The sequence below is a fragment of the Thamnophis sirtalis genome, unplaced genomic scaffold (assembly GCF_051295495.1).
Source record: "Thamnophis sirtalis isolate CommonGarterSnake01/CBP01778 unplaced genomic scaffold, rThaSir2_p1.2 scaffold_9, whole genome shotgun sequence".
Taxonomy (NCBI): Eukaryota; Metazoa; Chordata; class Lepidosauria; order Squamata; family Natricidae; genus Thamnophis; species Thamnophis sirtalis.
The window spans coordinates 54,676,590-54,691,816 of NW_028261389.1; the positions used below are offsets into that span (position 1 = coordinate 54,676,590).

The window sequence follows — 15,227 nt, forward strand, 5'->3', positions numbered from 1 at the left end:
AGTTTTTTAATGCTCTTGAGAATACCATGGATAGTCAAGAAAGCTGTTGACAATTTTAGGAAGTGGGAAATTTAATCTTTCTAGGGTTTCCTAACCTTGGCCACTTTAAGACATATGGACTTCAACTCCCAGAATTCCCCAGCCTGCCATGAGGTCCATGTGTCTTAAAGTAGCCCAGTTTGGGAAACCCTTTTCCAAGCAACCAATGGAAGGCAGGGGTAATGTTGTGTTGTTCAACTTCCTGACTCTGCAAATATTTGAAGCTTAAAATGTGTGGGTGGTAGCGGGTGGGGCAGGTTGTGTGAGTAGGAAAGCGTTTTAAGGATTAGAAGAGAGTTTTGAATGCTAGTATTCAAAAATAATATTTATTAAAGAAAATTAATGAATAGATCCTCTAACAAATTAAGTAAAATGCAGTAACTTTATTATACAGGTTTTTTCTTTCTTTTCTACTTTCCACAGCTCGTGATTGTGTCGGCGTTTTAAACATGTGCAGCATTTTAACATTTTAACGAGTGTTGACAGTGTTTTAAACATGTGCGCGTGATTGTCGGCGTGCACATGTCGGCACGCTACTGTCGCATAACGATTAGCAGATAAGACAGGGCGGATTTGACCACTGCGATTCTGTCGGCACGGAAAAGGCTTTCGCGCATTTGTAGGTGAACCGAATACAGAGAATTGGTGCTTTAACACATTGAGAAAGTCCCAGTTGATTTCCCAATTTTATTAAAAGGTATCTTCAATTTATTTCTCAATTACAGCTCTACCTTTCTCCAATGCCATAGTGCAGGCATTTTTTTCTTCTCTACAAATACTACAGCATCAAACATATGTTTTTTGAAGCTTGAAAAAAATGCAACAAGTAACATTGGGCATGATGAGAGAAAGGATTGGACGGATATACTTTTAATAATTAGTATTATTCAATTTATTAAACCAGGAGCATTCTTTAATTTAAGCAACATACTTACTTCAGGGAAATGACAAAAAGGCATTTTCATTTCCTTCTTTTGCAAGACATTTTCTTCTATCCCATTGGTGCCAAACAGGTTCTACAAAGATTTTCTCTATATTGGAAGAGCTGTATAATAATCAGTTTGACTAAGTTTCTGTCAAGTAGATTTGCTTCCTGTGAAATGAAAGCTTTGTTCCTGCAATGGTTAAGTTATGTGGTCCTATTTGATGCTTTGGTGATCCATGTTGAAAGAAATTACAGGCCAGATGTTCTGAGACGCAGCAGTCAGCAAAATCTTTTCTGCAAAATTTAACCCTACGTCTTTACTGAAGGAACATAAAACAGGATATTGATTAGATTTGTGGAGGGTATCAACTTTTCAATAAATTGCTCTATCTTGCTAGCCACAGAAAGTGGTTTTAAGAAGTAATGAGATATTAGTTATTCCAATGAATAACTTTGTCTTCGCTCTCTCTTAGGAACATTTATTTGTTTAAAAATATCATAATCTGCTACTACAGCTTGTTCTCTGCAGCCCAAGTTTTTTGAATCCAGAATATGAACATTTGGGATGCTTTCTTAAGCATTTGTATCTTTGCTCTGGCTCAAATTATGTGTTTCAGTTTTAGCAAATAAGCTGTTTCAGGCACACATTTTGCACATCATACTATAAGTATTTATTGTATAGTAATTCTTGAATAAGGTCAAAATTTGGCATATCGACAGCCTCATTAGTTTAATGTTGCCCAGATTAGGTGAGGTTACAAGAATCTGTTTCTGTGGCTCTTGAACTAATTTCAAAAACTCTTTTCAAGTAATTGGTTTGGATTTCTGAAAAGTGGTCTGTCCCTGGCAATATGCTGAAAAAGAGGGTAAGGAAGAGCAATCCTCGATGTTATCTGGGCTGCAATAATCTCAAAAAGTAATTTGTCCCACTGACTTGCCTTTTATGGATTTTTTGTGTAAATGTGAAATGTCCCATTATGTCATTTGAAAGCTAGGCTTTTAATTTCATTGATGGAAAGAAGGAAACAATAGGGTTTAAAAAAAAAAAAACAAGTGAAATTGAACAGAATTTTGCCAGTTTTTCCTTTTATCCTAGTGACAGGGGGAAAAATCTGTGATCCCTTTCTCATAAAAAATAGGGAATCCACCAGTCAGGAGCCATGGTAAATATGGTCCAGAGAGAACCATCACAATAGCCAAAACAGAGGAAAGGGCTCAAATTATAGAAAGGAATTCCTTAACTCACTTCCAGCCAGTTTATTCACCAGAGGCAAACACCTTAAGACCACAGTCAGAAAAGCCCTTAGACTCTGGTAAATCCTCCAAGGAAATGATTGTGGGGAAAGATTTTTCATTCACTCCAGTTTAGCATCAGGAATCAGTCAATAAGAAGCATTAACTCTGTACTTCCATATCTGTCCTTTTTGAAGAATCTGTTGCAAGTATTTTTTTTAAACCAAGCATGGTCACTTAAAGTTTCAGAGATCATGTGAGGAATAGGAAATAAGTACTGAGAGATAACCTGTAGATGAAGTGAGTTTAAAAGTTTGAATATTCCGCATTTTAAATATTAGAGTTCTATCCCTCCTTCTATGTCTGGAGAAGGCAGAATCATCACTCTTATATCTGGGAATTGGCATTTAGGTCCATTTGTCCCTTCTTTCACATTTACTGTCTCTTAAGGATGTACCATTCTGTAGTACTATCAGATATGTACTGAAATATTACTAGCAGACGGTAGGAAAGAATTAGAGTTTTTGGTATCTCTTTGTTGCTATTTAATGGTCTGAATGCTTACAGATTTGATAAGCTACATTTCTATGCATCCTAAAGGCAGAACTAAGATTCATGTAACTAACTAGTAACTTAAACTAGTTAGTAAGTAGTAAAAGTTGCCTTGAAATAGAAGCATTTCCTGGAAAACCATACTGCACAATAGTGCCAGGCCATTAACACATTTGTATATCTTGAAATGAAGTCTCAAAATGGAGAGAACTTGGAAAGGGATTGTCCACTCTCCTTAAGTTTTGTTAGGAGACTGATATTTTGTAGTCCCGACATTTAACAATAGATGGTGGTATAACTCTATCGATTCGCTTTGCTTTTGCTGTATTCAGAGAATCCCCTTGATCTGAAATTAGTTTTAAAAGTCAGTGTGTTCCCCTCACCTTTCAAACTGTCTCAGTTAACAATATGGGAGGCAGCAGGAAGGGGAAAAAGTCTGTGTGGTGGTGGTGGTGGAAGAGATAATCCCATTAAAGGAGCATGTTTGTTTTTCTCTTTTCCTTTGCAAACAAATGAAAACTGGCAATCTGATCTCCATCCAGTGTTGCCCAGGCACAAGGAAAAGAAATATATTAATTAAAAGTGGGTTGTTTGAAGTATGCACTCTGATGGAGATGAAATCTGGAGCCTAGAAAAGAAACGAAAAAAAAGTTTGGCTTTTTAAAGAAAATAGTTTCCAAATAACAGATTTCTAGGGTTTTTTAAAGAAAATGACAATACTAATAATAGAAAACACTGGAAAATGTTTTGTCTCGAAAAGATTCTTGAAAATATAAGCATAATCTAAGCAGGCTGTACTGGCCAGCTCATAACAGCTGAATCTGGAATTAGGTTTCCGCTGATTTCCAGCAAACATCATCCCGAAGAAATTGTTCTTAGGCTCGAGAGCCTAACCCTCACGGATAAATGGCGAAAATCAGAGACGTCAGAATTTATCCCGGGAAGCAAAGCCTAAATCCCGATTTAAACGACACCAAAGGCCCAAGATCTTGAAAGTCTCGTGCAACGGGAGCGTCTTCTTTCGGCAGGGGGGAGGGGAGGATAGGAACCTTCCCGGTTTTCTTTGAACGAGATACGGGGAGTCCTAAGGAAACTTCTACCAACTTTGCTGGAGTCAAGACTTTTAGACTTTTGTTTAATCCGCGCCTTAATTCTGATCAAAGGAAACGGGCGACCCCCTTAAAGCCGTGCATTTGAAGAGGCGCGTTTGGAAATCAAGTTCTTCCAGGATGCCTGAACTCGGCCTCGGGCGTCCTCTCGCCGAAGCGCCTCTGAGCCAAAGCCTGCAGGCTGCGGGTGGCGAACGAGCTTTCTGCTTTCCCGCCCTGGGAGTTGAAATTTCGCTTGGACGCTTCGTTGGAGTTGTCTGGCGGCCCTTTCCATCGGGCCGCAACTGGGCTATTCGTTTCCGTTTATCTAAGCAATGCCTGGAGCCCCCCTTGGGGCAGAGAAACCTGGTTCCTCTACTTCGAGGAAACTCTACGGAACAGCGCTCCACTCCAAAACGAATGGCTAGGCGGAAAAAGAAAAACCCTCGAGAATTTCAATGGACCCCAGCCATTGCCGCAAGCGTTTACTCGGAAGTCAGGAGTTTTGCCTTCGCTTCCAAATCCTTTCCATTCTTTTTTTTAAAGCGCGGGACCGTCGGGAAATTCTGATTTGCTGAAGGTCAGGATCCTAACCGCCTGCCTTTCTAAAACGCCCCGAGATCCGTCCTTTCTCCTTAATAGATGCGTTCAGAATCTGGACGTGAGCCACACCTCGGGCAATCAAGAAGGCGGAGGAAAGACCAAGGGAGATCCTCGAGGCCAGAGGTTTTTTTTCCCCCGGCCACCCACCAGTTTAGCCTCGAGTCCGGTAATAGCCCTGAGTGCGCGCGCCCTCGGGCTGAACTTTCACCTCGCGAACTCGGGGAAGCCCCATTGGCTGAGAGTTCGGAATCTGAGCTAAAGACACTTCGGCTCCTAAGCAAAACCTGGCGCCCGCGTTTCGGGGTTTGGGTCCCGTTCCCTCGCCCCCTCCCGCCCTTTCCGATGCGCATGGGAATCAGTCAGTTTAATCTGCCCGAAGGTCTCCCAACATAGCCCGAAAAAGTATACGAAGTAAAGGTGCTGGTATACTTACACTGATGGGAACTGGCTCTTTTCCAGAACGCGTGAAACAATTGCACAATCATCGCGCGCGTGCACACCTCTCTCTCTCTCTCTCTCTTTGTACCTCTCCCAGGTCTTTTTTTTTTTTTGCTACGCTTGCTATAGCAACCCATTTTCTTTATGGAATTGTGATTTTCCGATCTTTTCCTAATTTCCCTAGTTTTCTCTTTCACATATCATGAAATGAGAAAGTACAATACTACGCAGAAACTGCAAACACCCGTGGTACTGCAGTTCTTTCGCCTCCTGTCCCAGACTTCCGTTTTCCACTCGCTGCAGAAAGTTAGTTTCGGGTGTTTGTGTGTGCGTATAATTTGTGTAGCGCCAGTAAATACTTTGCATTGCCTTTCACACGAGGCTCCTATTTCAGTCAGATCCACCGTTCTTTTAAAAGAACACCCTGACAGCTTTTCCTAGAGTAAGAGTAAACTTCAAAACACAATCGTCCAAATTCGACCTGCGTTTTCCGCTTAGTCCCCTATTCCTGTTTTGCGTAGTTGTTGCAAATAGGATTGCAGTAATTGAAGTTTATATTTTTGAGATAGATGTACTTTTATTACTTTAATGGGGTTCATCATGGTCGAATGTATGTCGCCAGAAATTCTTTTATGTTCCCCTAACACTACAACGGTTCTGACCATCCTTTCCTTTGGCGTAGAATCGTAGACGGTTTCAGCGGCACAAAAGATCCGTATTTGCAAGTGGTCGACTTTGCCCGTACAATTTAGGGTTCTGAAAGACGGATATGTGGATTGAAACTGGAGAGGGAAGTCTATTCAAGAATAGTTTATGCCACTTTCCGAGCTTAAGTACAGTTTTTATCTTGCAGAGTTCTTAATTGCTCGTGTAACCTCTTAATAAAAAAAATGTTCTGGGCCAGACTGCCGTGTGTGTAAGATATCCTAACATTTTTTAAGATCTTGACAATGTCATCAGACACGCAAAAGGCAAGAAATGGGTAGGTTGCTTTTATTGTCTACTTGCAACCAAATATATTCCGCGGCCCTCAGCCAAAATTCCAATAACTGTAGCGGAAGGGAAGACCACTTGTCGAGTATATTGCAGCACACCCGCGTTAAACGCCCTTTTCACGTGTGCAGTTTAAGAGAAAAGAGCGACGCGTTGTTGCACGAGCAAAACATGATGGGCTTCCAATCACTGCCAAGGCTCACCAGTTTTAAAACATGCAGAGGGACCATAAAGGGCAAAAAGTTCCCGAATTTGTGCAGGGTGTTTTTCGTCGTCTTTGTAGACACCAAACATGGAGCGTTCTCACCTGCAGTCGAGCTTTCATTTTACACCCTTTTGCAGAAGCAAGCCCGATGGGATATCCTGAGACTTAATTTAGGAGAAAACCTGCGTAGAATTGGAAGGGATGCAATTTCGGTTTTGACAATACTACGATAAAACTCCTGGGAGTTTTTCAGTACAAACGCGGAGAACTGCGCTGCGTAAAAATGTTAGGGAGGAGTCGCTGTCCATTCGGTCACTTCAAACCGAGTCTGTCCGCATCAGCTGTTCGAAGGGGATACAATGGGCCGGCTGCTCGCGAGGGATTTGCGTCACGCTTCTTTGCGCGAGAGGCTGGGTCGCTCGGTTTCGCCCATTTGAGGGCCCCAGGTGACTTTCGCCTTTCTCGCGAAAATGGGATGCGTTGGAAGTCAGTTAGGCTCCTCGGGTTTACTGCAAACTAAAGCCCCACGTGTAGTAAGGGAAAGGCGGTCTGATATATACTCGCTTTGGCCAAACTCCTAAAGTCACGGCCCAAGGCGATTATTTTCAGTCGCTCTTCCACCGCTTCGAAGCACAGTCGCTAAAAGAGCCCTTGAAAACTTCTCCGCATTCGTTCAAAAGTCCTCGAATTGTGAGCGCAACTCGCCGTCGCCAATTGAGTGCGCGGCGTTGTTTTCTTGCAGAGCTTTGCTAAGCCGGTGGTGTGTAATCAAGAGGCGGACAAGACCAAACAACTTCTCCGAGGCTTTTGTTTACCTAGCAGGTGGGCCTTACGTCAAGGACCGCGGATCCTAAACGTCCCGCTCTGCAAGAAAAAAGCTTGCGACCCTGAAGGGCGAGGAAGAGGCCGAACCCCGGCGCGGCTCCCATTGAACTTTTGGCGGGGAAGAAAGGGGCGGGTGGGAAGGCGCTGACAACACAATTGCTGTATCCCCCGCAGCAAAGCTTCATTATCACAACTTTGTAACTTCCCAGGGAGCCTCTCTCCCCCCACCCCCAAGTTGCGGGGGCGCGTGCGTGCAAGGGTCGTCATTTTTTTAATTATTTGAATCCTCAACAAACGCGCGCGTAGGAAAGAAGCGGTGGCAACGCTCCATCCAGGAACAATTAGACCCACACCCAAGGGGAGGGCGAACGCGAGAAGCGGCGCGAGCCTCGGAGAGGAAACGCGAGACCCCGCGCAGCTGCCTTTTTTTTTTTTTTTTACGGTCGCTGCTTGGTTTCGTCGGGTTCCTGGTTGCCTAGGCCCGGAGTCGCCGAGCCAGCGCCACCCGCGGAAGAAGAATAGATCAGCTCCCTTCAGAGAAGCTGCTGGGGTCGCTTCTTTCTCGCGCGTTGCTTTCTTCGAAACGCCCTCCTGTTCGGCGGTACTTCTCACGCGTCCAGGTACTGACGGCGTTTCTGCTGGCAAAACACCTCTTCGTCGTGGCGCGGGGAAAACGATCCCGCTCTTGCCCGCTTCCCCCGCGGTCTCATCTGCTTGGGACTGTCTACGGAGCGTGCGCTGTGGTAAGCTTCCCCCCCCCACTCCGCCCCAAGTCCGGGGATTGAGTACAGTAGTTACTTTCAATCTGTTACTTGGCTTCCCTTCCTCTTTCTTCCGGCGCTCTTTGCGGCAACAAAGTTTTCTCAAAGCTGGCCGGAATGTGGAAGGCTACCCGCGTCACATGTGTCCAGGTTTGTTTTTCGCAGGTGGCAGATGCTCCTCCCCTTTATACACTTTCAACCTCCCTCCCCCCCTTCATACTTTCTTGATTCCACTTATTTGTCATTCCCGTGTCTAAATAATATAGAGGGAATGCTGGCGTTTGATTTTATATGCCGCGTTGTTTTCCTGGAGAGAGGTTGTCAACGGCGCGATTCCGAAGTTCTCTTTTAAACCCCCCTCTTGTGCGTGAGGATACACACTCGCGCACAAAGTGTTTTTGTGCCCCCCCCCCCCCCCCCGTGGAGTCGGATGCATTGCTCTTTGATATTTGGTGGATGAACGCTCATTTAACGCCACAAGACGGCTGTGCGGGTGCACTTACACCTGAGGTGGTGTATTGGATGTACACCAGAGGTTTAAAGGTTTGTGAACTGTCGAAATCAGCTATGGAGGGTGTTACTAGTAATGTACTGAAGTAAAAGGTGCATCTTAAGCACATGTTAATTTCTCGCTTTCTTGATTTTTTAAGCTGTGAAAATTTAGTGTGATATTTCTGAGTGAGGGCTGTGTTATTTCTCAACTTGTTTCTGTTGTCATTTTCTGTCCAGGCAGTACTCAAGAGATTTAAATCTAAATCAAGTGTGCTCTTTGAGAGCTATGAGACCTTCACCTTTTATACAGATAATTGGAAGGCCCAGTTTAATACTTGGCCACATCCAGCATGTGCATTTCAAAAAGTACAGTATGGTTTTTCACTGTCTACCCTCTCTGGCCAGGATAAACCATTATATTTCTGGATTTTTCTTTATCTATTTTGGTGGTTAAGATAAACTATTGCATTTCTGGAGTTTTATCTACTTTAATGCATTTTATTGGTGAGTCTCACAAGATCTTTCCCCAGTGTCTTGATTGGGTTTGCTGGAGACTGTTAGCCTTGAACAATAACAATACAGAATGCTAGCCTAAAACAAGTGATTAATAAATAATAATAGTAGACCTAGATGGAACTCTTGAGGCATGATTCTAACTCGTGGGTGAGTCTTCTCCTGAATTTTCCTCTTGAAATTCAAGATGTAGAAAGTAGTGAAAGTTTAATTCTAACAGCTTTTGAGGTCTCTAGGTAAATGGCTGTAAGGCATGTTGGACTGTGGAGTTGTGAGTGTGAAAATAGGAAAGAAAAAATAAAATGCTAGTTCTTTTTACTCAAGTGATTTCTCAGACATTAAAAGTCACATATGAATGAATAAGAAGATTGGACAGATTTCCCAAGAAACTAAGCTAATTGCTTGAGGCAGATTCTGTTTATAAGAAACTTTCCACTAAAAGTATTTTATCAGTTATTTAATGGCAAGACTTAAATAATACATGCTTGTTTTGCTGTTTTGGGAAGATTTCAGGCTTGTGCATTCTGTTTTTTCCCCCTTTGATAGAATTTTGTGGCCCATCAAGCAGAGCCAGGAGCAAAATAATGGCACAAGCAGACAAATGCACATTAATGCACATTCAACCTGAGAATAATAATTAATTCTGGAATCAAACTCTTGCCACTACAAAAATAAAAGCTGCCATTCTTTTCAACTTACAGTTTGGTAGATAGGATGGCTGTGAATCATGGGAATTGAAATCTAGTAAAACTGAAGTCTTAGGGAGGCTGCCATATCTAGTAATAATTTGGGTTACAGATAACATTAGTTATTGGAGAAGTTTTGAGGAATGGGGAATAAAAAATATTTCATTTCCAGTCATAGTTCTAGTATATAAAAATTGGGGAAATATAATGGAGGAGAGTAATCATTGCTTCAGAGTTCCTTAGGGCTTATGTTTGGGAAGGTATGAGCAGAATAGTAATTTGATGTTTGATCCCAAATTACCTCCATATCTATTCCTTGAACTAATACCTTCATTATTTTCACATACAAGAATTTTAAGATCAGGATTTAAAGGAATTATTTATCATTTTTATATTAGTTTGTGGTTCTAGAACTTAATCCAACTGTCTCTGAAGGAACTAACTGGCATTTCTCAAATATTCCAGTCAACTTTATCTAATACTTGGTAATAATGTAGTTAGATTGGTACATTCTCATATAGAAGGGAACAATTAGCACCATGAATTAATAATCATGATAAATTGTTAAAATACAATCAATAAGATATTTTGTATTTAAATATAAAAGTAATTAGGCCTAATTATATGTATTAATATTTACAATGATTTTACAAATAATATTAAATGATGTGGATACTCATTTTTAGAAACCAAATCTTTCTTAACTTTTAAATTACTATATTTAGCTGATCATAATGATTCGAGGGCCAATCATTCTTAATTGCACACCAGAAATTAGTAGCAAGAGCAAAATTTTAAAATAAATTACCATGGATAACAATATTTTATATGCAAAATTATTTATTTAGAAAAATATTTATTTGTTGAGAATCAATGCATGTTATCACTTTAGTATCTTCATATTAACCATACCTGGAATCATCAGTCGTCAAATTTGTAGGCTATAAGTGAAATTCCACCTCGTGGCATAATACATAAAGAAAAGAGTTGTAAAAGAATACCTTTACTGGCTTCGAGGGGAGGAGCTGCCGCCGTCAGGAGCTCAATAAAGCTCCTGCCAGGACTCTGGTTCGTATATCTTATAAGATCTATAGATATCTCCCCTTTCTGGCAGAAAGGGGCAGGGAGAAGGTCAGTCGTTAGGATCTCTTTGTAATTCATAGCTTTTCTTTTTGCTGTGAATGGAGAAGAGGTTCAACATTAGCTGAGCCTTTACTCCGGCCAGTTTTCCGCGCTGCCTTTTTTGCAGCCTAGGCAGATTGCCTCCCCCCCCAGGACAAAGCTAAGCTATTTAAAAGCCAATCCGGGCGGGGACCATTCCCGAGGAACTTCTTCCATTACTATTTAAAATACCAGCTTCAATTTCGCAAAAGGCTCCCTTTCTTTTTTAGCTGCGTCACAAGATGGCGATCTCGTAGCTTTTGTGTTTGAGCTGACGCAGCTAGCTGACCCTATCCTCCTGAAGGCTTCTCCGTACTAATTGCTAAAAGATTAACTGAGGGGAGCACAGACTTTGATTTTTGGCTCGCTTGATTGCTTGTCTTTTATTTTTATTCTGGAATGGCTCCCAAACCTAAACAGAAGCGCCTCCTTAATAATAAAACTGCTATGAAGCCGCTGCCCTTGTCTCCTACACCCTCCACGGGAGATTTGCTAACACAAGAATTCCTTTTCAAAACGCTTAATGATTTCAGACAGGAGATTAATCAACTGATTTCGGATTTATCTGATCAATTTGATGCTAAAATTGCTCAGGCAAAGCAGGATATGATCGGAGTAATGACAGTCATGACAGATTATATTGCTGAAACGGAGGACAAATTGGAACTTTTGGAAGAAACTAACCTTAATCTGATATCAAAAATTCAAACGTTAGAACAGGAAATTGAATCTGCCCAAAAAGAACTTGTCAAATTAAATTATAACAAGACTTCCTTTGCTATACGAGTTAGAGGACTGCGTGAAAACCAACAGGAGAATTTGAAACAGACATTTTTTGAGGCTTTCAGTCGCTTGGTGGGAAGTCCGGGACTTAATTTTGATTGGCAGATTCAAAGAATTTACCGCCAGAATTCTTGGGTAGCAAAACAGCGACAGCTTCCGAGGGACATAATAATATACTTTACCACAAGGGAATCTAGAAATGAGATAACACAGAGGCTCTACGGAAAGAGGTTGAGAATTGATGGGGACGACTTGATTGTTTTTAAGGAGATACCATTTCAAATGTTAAGAACAAGAAGACAGTATGCTTTCTTAACCGAAGAACTCAGAAACTCTCAGATTTCATACAGATGGGAAGTCCCAGCTGGTATTACAGTTACATTTGGTAACCAAAAATACCGCATTAACTCCGTCTGTGAAGCCCGAAAATTTTACTACGAGACCCTGAAGGCGGGACTTCCTGATTCATCCGGATCTGGGGAGAGACAGGGAGAAGGAGAAGACAAACAGCGAGACACGTGGCTACAAGGCGGAGCGTGTTGCTTTCCTCTTCCGGAAGGGCAGAAGACTAAAGAATAAAGACTAAGCGATGTTTTTAAAGCTTTATGATTTCCGTCTGGGATAAAATGGAAAAGTGGCATATCGATGATGAGACATGGAGACTGAAAGAAGCGTTGCTGATTGTGGACATATATTGTACAGAAATTTTGTCTGAACTCTAACTCTAATTGTGCATGAACTATTTTCTTAGACGAAGAGAGTGGAAATTGTGATCTTTTTGAGTTGCGGTTTGGAACGAACGGAGTTGGGAGGTGTGTGGGAGAGGGAAGGGCAGCGAAAGTTTAATTAGATTACTTGGGGCTAGAACGCAAGCTGATGTTTGTTTGAGTTGCTATATCAATATAAGGTTAAGAAAGATTGGTCGGAGAATCTTCAGGAAAGTGAAGTAAACATGGGAGGAGCAATGAATGTGGACAAAATATATATGTGGATATGGATAAAGGCAGGGTGGAAGGTAAAAAATTTATATGTGGAGGTGGGTAAGGATAGAAAGGGAGGTGTTGGAAATGAAAAATGAAAGAAGTATTTGAGTTAATGGTGTTATAGAAAGGTTTGGATACCTGGATAAAAAAGAGATAAATTAAAGGTTTGAATAGATAGACAAAGCAAGGAGATTTTTAGTTGGGGAATTCTAATTGATCAACCTACCCGGTTCTAATATAGTTTGAAACCCTGCAAGTAGCAAAATAATCGAAATTTGGAATGAATTACATTGTTTAAGATTTACAGATAATGGGAAGCTGTGTTAACGTAGTGGGTTTATTGACCCTTTTTGTTTCTTTCTTCTTTTTGTGTGTGAGTGTGGGTGTTTCTTTTTTGTTTTTTATTTTTTATTTTCTATTATTTTTCCTTTTTCTTTTTGGCTTTACTTTTATCTTATTTTTTTAATTTTAAAGTTAGCTGACCTTATTATACTCAAATGCTTGTTAAAGAACTATGCCGGGCATGGGACCTGCGAAGCCGTAAGGGGGTTAGGGAGGGGGGATTATAGAGGGGAGGGGGGAGGGGGGAATTACAGTTTCAATCCTTAGAACAATAAGAATTCACTTGTGTACTGTGGCTCGTTTTTTTTCTTTTTTTTTTTTTTTCTTTTTTTCTTTCTCTACTTTTATTGTAAAAAACAAATTGAATTGTATGAATACACCAAAGTGAGGAGAAGAGGGAAAGAGAAGGGAGAAGTAAAGAGGGAGTGAGAGGGAATGTGAGGAGGGTGAAATGGAGGGAGGGGGAGATGTCTGAGGGGGTAGGGAAGTAGGAGGGGAATGCTGGAGGGGTGAAAGGAAAGTTGGAGGGGGAGAGGAGAGGGTGTATGGGGGAATGAAGTGTTATGTGGGGTTTTTTTTTTCTTTTTTTCCTTTTTTCTTTTCTTTATGCACAGTATATAAGTGATTGTATAAAATGAAAATGAAAATGAAATAAAACACTTTATCCTCCAAAAAAAAAAAAAAAAAAAAAAAAGAATACCTTTACAGTAGCTTTTATATATTACAATGTAGTAATATATCAGTCCAATAACTTGGCCTATCTTGGTTGAACCAAACTGCTTTAAGTTTAATAGTTCTTTCCATCATATGTAGGATTTTTCCATCATACAATTAAACTGCTAATGCTGTTGTCTCATTGGGCTTCCAAAAATTTATTAGAAAAGAATAAATATTGCCAAGAAGTAATACTTATTAAAATTTCATTTTAAAATAACTGATAGGAGGGAAATAAACAGATGTTTTGAAGAGTATGTTCTATACTCAATATACATTCATCTCTTTTTCAAATGATATAATAGGTAGAAATTCTAGGTAACCATGCATGAATTCAAGAGTGTATTTTTTAAAATAAAGTACTTGCAACATTTCGTTATTGCTTAGTTATAAATTTTGGAATCTCACTATTGATGTCAGATTATATGGTAATATATTCACATAGTGGGGATAAATCTTCTTGATTTCTGGAGAATATATTTCAAAAGTGAGGCTATGACTGCTTAGTAAAAGTTGAGCCTTTGTTAGTTATCACAGGCAAGGGAGATGCATGAAAAAAACATGTTTGAGTTATTGAATGGTGGGCAAGAGATTATTGCTGTTATCAAAGTTCTCCACTATTGGCAGTGAGATTCCTAGGGTAGAACTAATTCAGGACTATTGGGTACATCAACGGGCTTTTTTGTGCATTATTTGTATATTCTTCTGTGTATTAGTGATATAATTTATTTGAATGATACATTGGAAATGAGAATCAAGTCTAATAGAAAAGTATTTGAGAAGATCAAGGAGAAACTTGATGTGTTTGTTGTTATTTTTCAAGAAGCGATTTAGAAGTTACAGACTCAATACAATAAATGTGTAATGAACATGGTGTTAGATGGTCATTTGGAACTGGCTTTATACTTCTCAATTAAGCCAAAGTACTTGTATTTAATTCAGTTTACAATTTAATGTTTATTGGAAGATAATGACATTATTTTAAATGAAACTTCTCTGTAAATACAAAAAGATATACACTTGTAAATATATTTAAGATCAAAATGTTCAGTGGTTTTAATTAATAAGTAAGCTAATCTTGTTTTCCTCTAAAAAGTAACAAAATGTGTGTGTGTGTGTGTGGGTTGTTTGATTGTTTTGAACACTAAATTTAATTAGTATTTGTGAAATACAGTGTTTGCTAGGCTAATGTTAGAAGAGTCCTATTATAGATACAAGAACAAAATGAGTATTGTATATTCAGCACTCTGTCAGATTTGAAATGTGTTTCTTTGAATGCCTGAAATCATTTTAGATATAGTTCATTCGGAAATACTTAAATAGGGAATGCATTGGAAATCATTATTAAAACTGGAATAGGCTGTGTGCACATTAGGCAATTTGTATTTTGGAGGATTAAATCTCACTCATTTATTTGCATCTGTTAAAGTGAGCAAAATGAACAACTCAAAATGATCAAATAAACATTTCTGACATGTCTCAAAAAAATCAGTGACCAGTATATCCACCCTTCTTTCAATAAAAGTCATACACTTTCCATTCGTGGAATCTGTCGGTTTCTTGATCTGTTGACGATCAACTTTTCGTGCAGCAGCAACCATAGCCTCCCAGACATTATTTTAAATGAAACTTCTCTGTAAATACAAAAAGATATACACTTGTAAATATATTTAAGATCAAAATGTTCAGTGGTTTTAATTAATAAGTAAGCTAATCTTGTTTTCCTCTAAAAAGTAACAAAATGTGTGTGTGTGTGTGTGGGTTGTTTGATTGTTTTGAACACTAAATTTAATTAGTATTTGTGAAATACAGTGTTTGCTAGGCTAATGTTAGAAGAGTCCTATTATAGATACAAGAACAAAATGAGTATTGTATATTCAGCACTCTGTCA

The 15,227-nt window shown here is 39.8% G+C and overlaps 1 long non-coding RNA gene and 1 pseudogene across 1 annotated transcript in view; one reads left to right on the forward strand and one right to left on the reverse strand.

The window, feature by feature from the left end:
- Positions 1 to 311: 311 nt before the first annotated feature.
- On the reverse strand, positions 312 to 4,790 carry LOC148044148 (uncharacterized; annotated as a pseudogene).
- Positions 4,791 to 7,206: 2,416 nt separating this feature from the next.
- LOC148044149 (uncharacterized) overlaps positions 7,207 to 15,227 on the forward strand; it is a 219,774-nt gene continuing 211,753 nt past the window's right edge. The window contains exon 1 of the long non-coding RNA XR_015697776.1: positions 7,207 to 7,644. This is a non-coding gene — a long non-coding RNA (uncharacterized LOC148044149). The remainder of the gene's footprint in view (positions 7,645 to 15,227) is intronic.